Raw genomic sequence first — 10,532 nt, 5'->3', positions numbered from 1 at the left:
TTTTTTTGATGCTCGGGGCTGTTGTGGTTAGTGCTTCATCAATCAAGTCGGCGGTGCGCGAATTTTCTTTTAAACGTTAAAGTAAGAGTTGTAAAAAGGAACCGTCAACCCTATCAACTCGGGTGACATAATCTTGATGAATGAAAAGATTTAAAATGGAATTTGTTCCATTCGAGGCTGAGTCATTTAACAAATGGTTTTAAGGTTTATTACACGCGCATTCGACCCGATTTGATTATCATTAGGCCTTGGGCCAAGTGTTGGGCCTTGGGCCAAGTTGTTGGGCCTTGGGCTAAGTTGTTGGGCCATAGGCCAAGTGTTGGGCCTTGGGCCAAGTTGTTGGGCCTTGGGCCAAAGTGTTGGGCTTGAACGGCGAATTAGGCAAGAGTGTTCTTACGGTCTAGTTTAGTAACGTGTTGTGTATAATTTACAGGCCCTTGCTTGTGATTGTGCACTTAGGGATTTCCTAGCTCGTTGCAGGTGTTCGATTGATTTCAGGTGAGTTCATGATGCCCCCTTTTAACTCTTTTTAAATTTTGGGCTAGCATGCACACCTAAGTGTTTTCTTACATGATGAAATGTTTTAAACGAATTTATATAGGCTTTCTAGTATATGGTAGGCCTTGGGATGTTAAATATATATATATATGTATATATATACATTATTGCTTGGCCTATATCTTGCGATGTTGTAGTCGTTTCAACTACTGATGTTGTGTATGCCTACTTTGTGTTTGCATGCACTGATGTTACGTGTTTGGGTTGTACGTTTTCTTGACCCTGATGTTATACGTGGATGCTATATATATATATGGTCTTATATTCCTTAAGGTTATACATATTACTTGTGGTCTAGGCTCAAGGTTGCTATTAGGCCTAGTATTAATTCCTACGATTTTTCCTGATGAAACGTTTAAACTATTTTATATAGGCTTGCTAGTATAGTTGGCCTTGGAATGTTATAGTATGTATATATATATCTAAATTATTGTTTGACCTATATTTGGCGATGTTGTAGTAGTTTCGACTACTGATGTTGTGTATGCCTACTTTGTGTTTGCATACGGATGGATGGTGATCTTGGCCGGGCCAAACTATACTACTCAGGTTCTTAAATCCTGTGGCGGGCCCTGAAAAGCCCGTGAGGGGGGAAGCTCGTGTGGCATGATCATTATCGGATGTTACGTGTTTGGGTTGTACGTGTGCTCGACCATGATGTTGTTACTTGGATGAGATGTTTCGTGTTTGGGTTGTACGTGTGCTCAACCCTGATGTTATTATTTAATTGGATGGTATTTATAGGGATATAAATATATGGATGTATATAGATGTCTAAGTATGAATACTTAGTGTTGATGATGGCCTAACTGTTCGTATCCCGTTTTTATATTTAAACTCTTGGAATGTTTTATTGTCCCGTTTTTATATTTAAACTCTTAGAATGTTTTATAATCCTATTTTTATATTTAAACTCTTAGAAAGTTTTACAATCCCGTTTTTATATTTAAACTCTGGGAATGTTTTATAATTCCCATTTTTATATTTAAACTCTTAGAATGTTTTATAGTCCCGTTTTTATATTTAAACTCTGGGAATGTTTTATAATCCCATTTTTATATTTAAACTTTTAGAATGTTTTATAATCCTGTTTTTATATTTAAACTCTTGGAATGCTTTATAGTCCCGTTTTTATAATTAACCCCTTGGAATGATTTATTTAAATGTCTATTATTAAAACTTGAACTCACTTAGCTCAAGCTGACTTTGTGTGTATGTTAGTGTGAGTTTCAGGTTTAGAAGTGGATGCTACCGCTTGGACGTGCTGGATGCTACTCGGGAGGTTGAAGGCATATCTAGTCGAAGAATTAATAACGCAAACTGTTTCTTTTAATTTATTACTATAAGCATTTAAATTTTTGTTTTGGGTACTTTTCCTGGTTTTTGGGAATTTTGATGTTATTTATTTCACTGTTGACTCTGAACTGATTTTAATAAGATGAACATGTTTGGTTTTAAATTTTTGAGAATTTTTGAATATGATTACCAACTGTAGGATTCCCTGGATTCGGGGTCTTACATTTTGGTTAGTCACCTCTTCTCCATAGGCTCGTTTTTACCCCATGTCGCACCCCAACCTAAGGCGGAAATGTCGGGGCGTGATCCGATTGCTCACACCTCGAAGATACTATCATGATATAAATGTCACAATATCTACTTAATTATTTTATATCAATTATACACACAAAATGAAAATACAATCAACAATTTAAACATACAAATATAAGCTCAAATAAAGGTTAACTTGATTATATCCTAAGGTCTTATCTATATGTCCAAACATCAATCTTCAATACAAGAAACCTGCATATGCGTATAAAATGGAGTTTTGTCAACATAAAGTTGAGTGAGAATATCACCAGTTTTGACACAACAATATAAATAAGCTTAACTTGATAAGAGCGGTAAATATAATCAAACCATAAACAAGTATGTGGACCGTTACCAAGCGAATCGGGCGTTGGTCACTAGCAGGAACACTCACTATATGATTGATTGAATAGTAATCCCAATATACAATTGATTGAATTGTAACACAAGTAAGCAAGTAGCACATATGTTTGATTAAATCACTCACAATAACACGTATGTATTTTTTTGAATATATATATATAATATGAAATATGGATAGGTACGCATATGTCCCCAAAACATTTAGAAAAGTTGTAAAATAGGGGAATGATAAACTCACCTTAGATTAATGACGAACGAATACAAATATGAATAAGTGAGTTAACGAATAAGCGAGTCATCCACTACATGTCAAATGATATAACCAATACAGAATCTGAGCTTTTAGGATAAGGTAATATAAGTAAAAACGAACTCGTTTCCTCTGTAATCACTCTAAACGGACGATTACAACTCAAGTTATGTTTGTTTTAAGATTTAAGCGAGCTGGTACCGACCAGAATCCGAACAGCGATTCGGAAGTCAGGTTTTGACCAGTAGCCTTAAAATTACGTTACGAGAATAAAAGTCTTCTGGACCGAACATTGAATCTAACCAAAAGTATCATAAAACGGATAGTCAAACTTGTTGACTATTTTGCCCTTTAACGAGTTTAAAACGATTTGACCAGTCAACACCCTTCAACCACCAAAATTGATTGAAGGTTATTGACTAGGGAATATATATGAATGATTTATATGTTTACAACTTACCCAGAAAGTGAAAGAATCAACAGAAACGATGAGTCAAAGAATCATACGCATGCAAAGTCAAATGAATAAGCATTGTATCTTCAACGAATAAACAAAAACCGAAGGGTTTGGTGATGGTCAGAGGTAGGTGATGGCTAGGAGGTCTCTCTAGGGTTAAGATCCAGGTTTGTGACAGAGAAGTATGATGTATTTATATAGATAGTACAAAAATGAACTATATTTTGAAGATTTACTCGTTTAAGTATCAAAAGACGATTTTAATGAGAATATAGACGTAATAAATCAAATATTTCATGATTTATCAGTAATTTAAGAATATGGACTTGTATTTTAGTTATAACCCTTTTCATGGACCTTAATTTACTCGATTTATGCCAAAAATAAGCGATTTGGATGCTAAAAACAAATTATGAAACAAAATAAGCTATTTAATGATAAAATCTAGTACAATAACTAACAAAATTTGGCTTGGACACCAAGAAAACAAAATTGGACCAGCTATAATATTTCTTGTAGTTTAAGTTTCGTTAATTTAATCAAAAATCAGAAAGAATCGGCAAAACTAGTCCCTGTAGTTCCCGAAAATACGATTTTTAGCCGTTTTAAGCGATTTTAAAGGTTTCTAAGGGCTATTTGGCATAATTGAAAGTTACGAAATTATAAAATAAGTTAAACCAAGTTAAATATCAATAAATACAAGTTTTAAATAGTTCGGAAGATCCAAATTACATTCCTGAATCGATTTAAGCTTAAACAAATACAAATACGAAAAATACGAGATGTTATATTCTCCCCTACATTAGGGAATTCCGTCCCAAATTAAATCGATTTAAGCTTAAACAAATACAAATACGAAAAATACGAGATGTTATAGTCTCCCCTACTTTAGGGAATTTTGTCCCAAAATTAAGGAAAACCAAAACATAATCTTTTTGAAAATAATTGAACTCTTTAAGAAAAATATCATAACCTACAACTTTTAATAACCGAAGCAACGCTTCAAATAACAATCCGATAAGGGCACTTATATATAGGATGTACCAGCGGCGTATCTACCATGTCCTTATCATCTCATCCTTTGTACCGTTACCCAAGCTACCTTAGGTTCTAAATCATGACACACAATTTTAAGTATTATGACTTCCATGCGAGGACTTTGGAAATTACGTGTCGACCCATAATTACTTTGATCGTTGGATGGTCCGCATAACTCGTTCCATCATGTGGGTTATAAAATATTTAAAACCATAATTTTGAAAGAAAAAAATGTTTTGATAATTTTTAAATATAAATTCAAAAGATAATTAATACATGTTCGAGTTGAATTTGTTAAAACCGTGAAATTTCTAAACACCTTTTATAGCAAAGTTACAAATTTTAGAGTTTGGAATCGATTTCGTGAAACAAACATTTGAAGTGAATTATGATGATCAAGGATAAGCTAAGAGTAGAATATGAAGTTAAATGTGATAGATAAAGGAACTTGTTTAATGAGATGATATGCGCAAAAATTTAATTTATAATTCTTACGATAGTTAATAGCACGTGGAATCTTTAAAGATCGTATTCATTAAAATGAAATTCTTAAGATCGAGAGTGTAAGTTTAAACGAAGATTTTGCTGAGTCGAGTTTGATTACTTCGAGAACTTATGGGATTTAAAGAGAAGTTAATATAATGTTATAGTTTTTCAAGTTGGTAATTTTGAGATTTGATTAATTCCATTAAGATATTTTAAAATATTATAATAGTTAGTAATTAATAATTTAAATATTAATGATAATGCGAAAATATACATATTTGAATTAAATCTTTAATAGATTAAACTGGGAAGCGGATATTCCCGAATCATCGAGATAGTCCTATTCCAATTAAATCCTTAAAATTAGATAAATATAAAGTAGGTAATTGAAGATATTAAATTAGATTAATTTGGGAATTCATGGATTTTTTTGTATATATTTTTTTTACAAAATCGTTATAAATAGTAGGGAATAAGTAAATTGAGTTATCGATGATTTATAATAAAAACTCAAGTAAATAAAAATTTTAAATTAATTGTGATATCAAAAATAAGATGTGAAGTATATAAGATAAACGCGAGGCTAGAAATGCATGAACTATCATGACTATTCTAACAACTACGAATTCATCATTAAAACATTCAAAATTTTCAATATCTCAAAAATCAAAGTGGGGAGTTGAAGTATTTATGAACCATCATTTAATTTTAACTAAATAACGAACTTAATCAGTAAATAAAGCGAGTGTTGTGTTTTATGTAACGCCCGTTAATTCCGGTTTCAAGAATTAAAGATTGTAGAGTATGTATAATTCTCGGGATTTATCTGACGTTTCTCGGAAGCCTTACGTCATCCCGGTACGTCTAATCGCTTAACATTTCTCCCAAGTTGCATTATTATTAAATTCCGAGGGCTAGAATGAAAATGTTTTATATTATAACATTAAACAAAAAAAAAACCCTAAACCTATTTCAGCTGCTGCGATCGGCCGAGTTCAGCCACCCCTCCCTTCCTTGCTTCGACTTTTTGATCGATTCCAAGCTCCTAGAAGTAGTTCAAGGTATGTACTACAATCCCCAACACTCTTTTTGTTCACCTCTAATCATTTTGATGCTTAATTTTGCAGAAACTTTTCGTTGGACAAATTTTCGGCCAAGGTGTAATTGACCCACTTCCCGTGGATAAAAATTAGAGTTTCCGATATAGAAAGATTCCCAGGTATGGCATTTACATCATATTAAAATTTCGTGGTCATTGGAGGTGTTTAGGTCGGTCAATCAATTTTAGTTCGAAAACTAGGGTTTATCGGGTGTAGAATTGCAAATTGTTGAGTTTGATGCGTTAATCGGTTGGATGATCAACCGAATCAGTTTGTATGGCCCTAGAGGAGTCTAAGGGCTGTGGGAAAATTATTTTTTTGTTGCTCGGGGCTGTTTTGGTTGGTGCTTGGTCAATCGAGTCGGCGGTGCGCGAATTTTTGTTTAAATGTTAAATTGAGAGTTGTAAAGAGGAACCGTCAACCCGATAAACTCAGGTGACATAATCATGATAAATGAAAGGTCTAAAATAGGAATTTGGTCCATTTGGGGCTGATTCGTTTAACAAATGGTTTTAAGGTTTATAACGCGCGTATTCGACTCGATTTGATAAGTTGTTGGGCCTTGGGCAAAGTTGTTGGGCCTTGGGCCAAGTGTTGGGCCTTGGGCCAAGTGTTGGGCCTTGGGCCAAAGTGTTGGTATTGAACGGCCCATTAGGCAAGAGTGTTCTTACGGTTTAGTTTAGTAACGCGTTATGTATAATTTACAGGCCCTTGCTTGTGATTGTGCCCTTAGGGATTTCCTAGCTCGTTGCAGGTGTTCGATCGATTTCAGGTGAGTTCATGATGCCCCCTTTTTACTCTTTTTAAATTTTGGGCTAGCATGCACACCTAAGTGTTTTCTTACATGATGAAATGTTTTAAACGAATTTATATAGACTTGCTAGTATATGGTAGGCCTTGGGATGTTAAATATATATATATATATATATATACACATTATTGCTTGGCCTATATTTGCTGATGTTGTAGTCATTTCGACTACTGATGTTGTGTATGCCTACTTTGTGTTTGCATGCACTGATGTTACGTGTTTGGGTTGTACGTTTGCTCGACCCTGATGTTATACGTGGATGTTATATATATATACTGTTATATATATAGGGATGTAATTGAAAGGATGTTTACATATACATTTTGTATATGTATGTATGTATGAGGATGTTTATTTTCGGTAATGGTGATTTGATGGATGCACCCTTTTACTTTTTAATCTTTTGGTATGACTATCATAATTATTACTACTGATATTATTTACTTAAAACTTAAACTCACTCAGCTCAAGCTGACTTTGTGTGCATGTTAGTGTGAGTCTCAGGTTAGGCAGAGGATGCCTTATCGCTTGGACGTGCACGAAGCTACTTGGACGGTGAAGGGCATACAGGAATTGAAGATTTTATTATTAAATATTTATTTTTAAAAGTTTTTATTTAAAGATAATTTTGTTGATTTTGGGGAAAATTCCGGGGTTTTGGGAACTCATTTACTTATTTACGTTTTCTGCCGAATTATACTCTGTGATGCTTATTTTAATGAAAAAAATTGTTTTTAAGTTTAATTATTTTACAAGTGTTTTGAATGACTACCAACTGTGGGGTTCCTGGGGTTTGGGGCATTACAAGTTGGTATCAGAGCCTTGGTTCAAGGGATCCGAGCATCCCCGAATGCTTGGACTCGAACTGTAAGTGGTAACTTTTAATTATTTAGTCATTTCTTTGAATTTAAAAGTCCTCGGTATGTGATTAACTTTTTAAGTGTTAGATGGAAGGCTAACGAGGTTAGGGGCAGGGGGTGGTTAGGACGGGCGGGTAAAGTAAACGACTAATTCCACTTGATGAACGTCATTAGAAGTTTACCCTTACCTTACATGTTCTAATTACCACTTGTACTTGACCGTGTTAAAATTCTGTCTTTGTAGGGATAAGTCATGGTTAATACTCGAGCTGCTAAGAGAGGTGGTCCTAGTGTTCGTGGCTGTGGTCGTAGGCCACGTGCCGAAGCCGAGAGAGAGATTCCTACTCCCCAACGGGAGGAGACCCCGATTCTTGAGGAGGGGGATAACCCCGCCTTAGATCCTGTTTTTACGCGCGGCTATCGCGGATGAGGTTTACCAGGTGCTCCATAGCGCCATTCCTGAGATCGTTGCAGAGGCCGTCAGGGCCATGGAGGAGTTACTGGTTGGTAAGGGTTTGGATAAGGGAAGGAAGAGTAAGGAGGTACAGGTCGAAGAGGAAGAGGAAGTGTATGTGCCGAGTGGGGATGAAGATGAGGTGCGGACAGTTAGTGTATCGACCCGGGGTTGCTCGTATGGTGACTTTAAGAAGTGCGACTCCCCTTCCTTCGATGGTACTAAAGACGCTTTGGCAGCGCATCAGTGGGTGAGAGAGATGGAGGCCGTTCTGAGGGTTAGTAAGTGCAAAGGGGATGACATGGTGACTTATGCTACTACCTCGTTTCGTTCCGAGGCACTATGTTGGTGGGATAACTTGGTGCAAGCTATGGGTGATCGTTCGATTAGGAGGATGACGTGGGATGAGTTGAAGAAATTGGTTCTCGATCAGTTTTGTCCTCCGCATGAATTGGATAAGATAGAACAGGAATTCTTGACCTTGGAGGCTGGTACTATGTCGCATCGGGAGTATACCACTTTGGTTACTCCCAAAACCAAGAGGATTAAGAAGTACGTGAAGGGGCTTCCGGTGGATATTCGTTGGGGTGTGTTGACTACCAACATGAACTCTTTTCACTCGGTGGTCACTCTAGCAGGTACGCTGTATGATTAGAGGGAGAAGTTACCGCCGCCCGAGAATAGGAAGGCATGGAACTCAAATTCGTACGGTAAGTGGCCCGGGGGAAGCAAATTTAATCCGTCTGAGAAAAGGGTAAAGACAGAGACTTCTGTGTTTAAAAGGGGTGCGGCGTTCGGTAATTGCAAGAAGTGCGGGAAGCCGCACAAGGGGGAATGTAGGATTGGGTCTGGCACATGTTTTCGTTGTGATAAGGTAGGACACCCCTATTTCGAGTGTCCGACATTGACCTGTTTCCGCTGTAAGGGTTCGGGTCACTTGGCATCAAACTGTCCTTCTAGTAAGGCGGTGGGGTCCGGGCAGGGGACTTCCTCGAGGGGGAAGATGGATGAGAAGCCGAAGGCCAGGGCGAGGGCCTTCAACATCTCCAAGAAAGAAGCGAATGAGGATGCGGATGTCGTTTCAGGTATTTTTTCCTTATTTAGCTTTCATCCCACCGTCATAATTTCTTATTCCTTTGAAATTGTATGTGTTGATCGTGTAGCTAAGAAGTAGTATAATATTGTCCTAGGTACCTTTCTACTTGATGAATACAGGCGTCAGTCTTATTTGATTCGGGCGCCAGTAGAAGTTTTGTGTCTACCACTTTCTGTTCCACGTTGAATAAATCACCCGAGCGCGTAGTCGATGTGTTTGAGGTTGAGTTCACCGTAGGAAAATCTGTGTCCATGTCTAGGGATATTCAGGGTTGTTCCATCGAGTTTTCTGGGTATAGATTTCCGGTGCGGTTGTATTTGATGCCGCTTGGCTGTTTCGATGTGGTGCTCGGGATGGATTGGCTCGCAAATATTGATGCGCAGATCATTTGTAGTCAGAAACTCGTTCGTCTAAGGGCCCCGGATGGGACTCAGATCATGGTCTTCGGTGATCGGAATGTTGCGACGCCACATATTATATCCATGCTTAAGGCGGGATAGTTGATGCAGCGGGGGTGCGGGGCGTATCTGGCGTATGCCATAAACGTAAATACCGAGGTGGCTACCGTCGGTGATGTTCCTATTGTTCGGGATTTTCCGGATGTATTTCCAGATGATTTGTCAGATGTGCAGCCGGATCGCGAGGTCGAGTTCCAGATAGAACTTGTACCGAGCGCCAAACCTGTTGCCCGAGCTCCCTACCGCCTAGCGCCGAATGAAATGAAAGAGCTTATGGCTCAGTTGGAGGACTTGCTCGATAAGGGCTTTATTCGACCGAGCATCTCACCTTGTGCCTCGGTCCTGTTCATTAAAAAGAAGGAAAGTAGCATGCGGATGTGCATTGACCATCGTGAATTAAACAAGCTCACTGTTAAAAATCGGTACCCTCTTCCAAGGATCGACAATTTATTTGATCAGCTCCAAGGAGCTAGCTGGTTCTCGAAGATCGACCTTAGGTTCGGGTATCATCAGTTGAAGATTCGGGAGGAAGATATTCCTAAGACTGCTTTCCGCACTCGTTATGGGCATTATGAATTTCTCGTGATGTCTTTCGGTTTGACCAACGCACCAGCTGCGTTCATGGATCTTATGAACCGGGTGTGTAGGCCAATGCTCGATCGTTCGGTTATTGTGTTCATCGACGACATTCTTGTGTACTCTAAAAGTGAATCCGATCACGCTGTTCATCTCAGGGAAGTGTTGGAAGCTCTGTGGAAGAACAAACTGTATGCGAAATTTTCTAAGTGTTCCTTCTGGTTTCGTGAGGTTCAATTCTTGGGTCATGTTATTAACCTGAGTGGTATTTTGGTTGACCCTGCAAAGGTGGAAGCCATGATTGAATGTGAGTCTCCTAAGTCTCCATCTGAAATCCGTAGTTTTCTGGGTTTGGCGGGATATTACCGCCGCTTTATTCCCGACTTTTCGAAAATTGCTTCTTCTCTGACCAAGTTGACTAAGAAGAGTGTTAAG

This window comes from Bidens hawaiensis, unplaced genomic scaffold (genome assembly GCF_021521415.1).
Source record: "Bidens hawaiensis isolate Kalapana, Puna unplaced genomic scaffold, B.hawaiensis_p1.1 tig00009711_1, whole genome shotgun sequence".
Lineage (NCBI taxonomy): Eukaryota > Viridiplantae > Streptophyta > Magnoliopsida > Asterales > Asteraceae > Bidens > Bidens hawaiensis.
The sequence above is the reverse complement of the archived record's forward strand: the minus strand, read 5'-3'. Positions refer to the sequence as shown.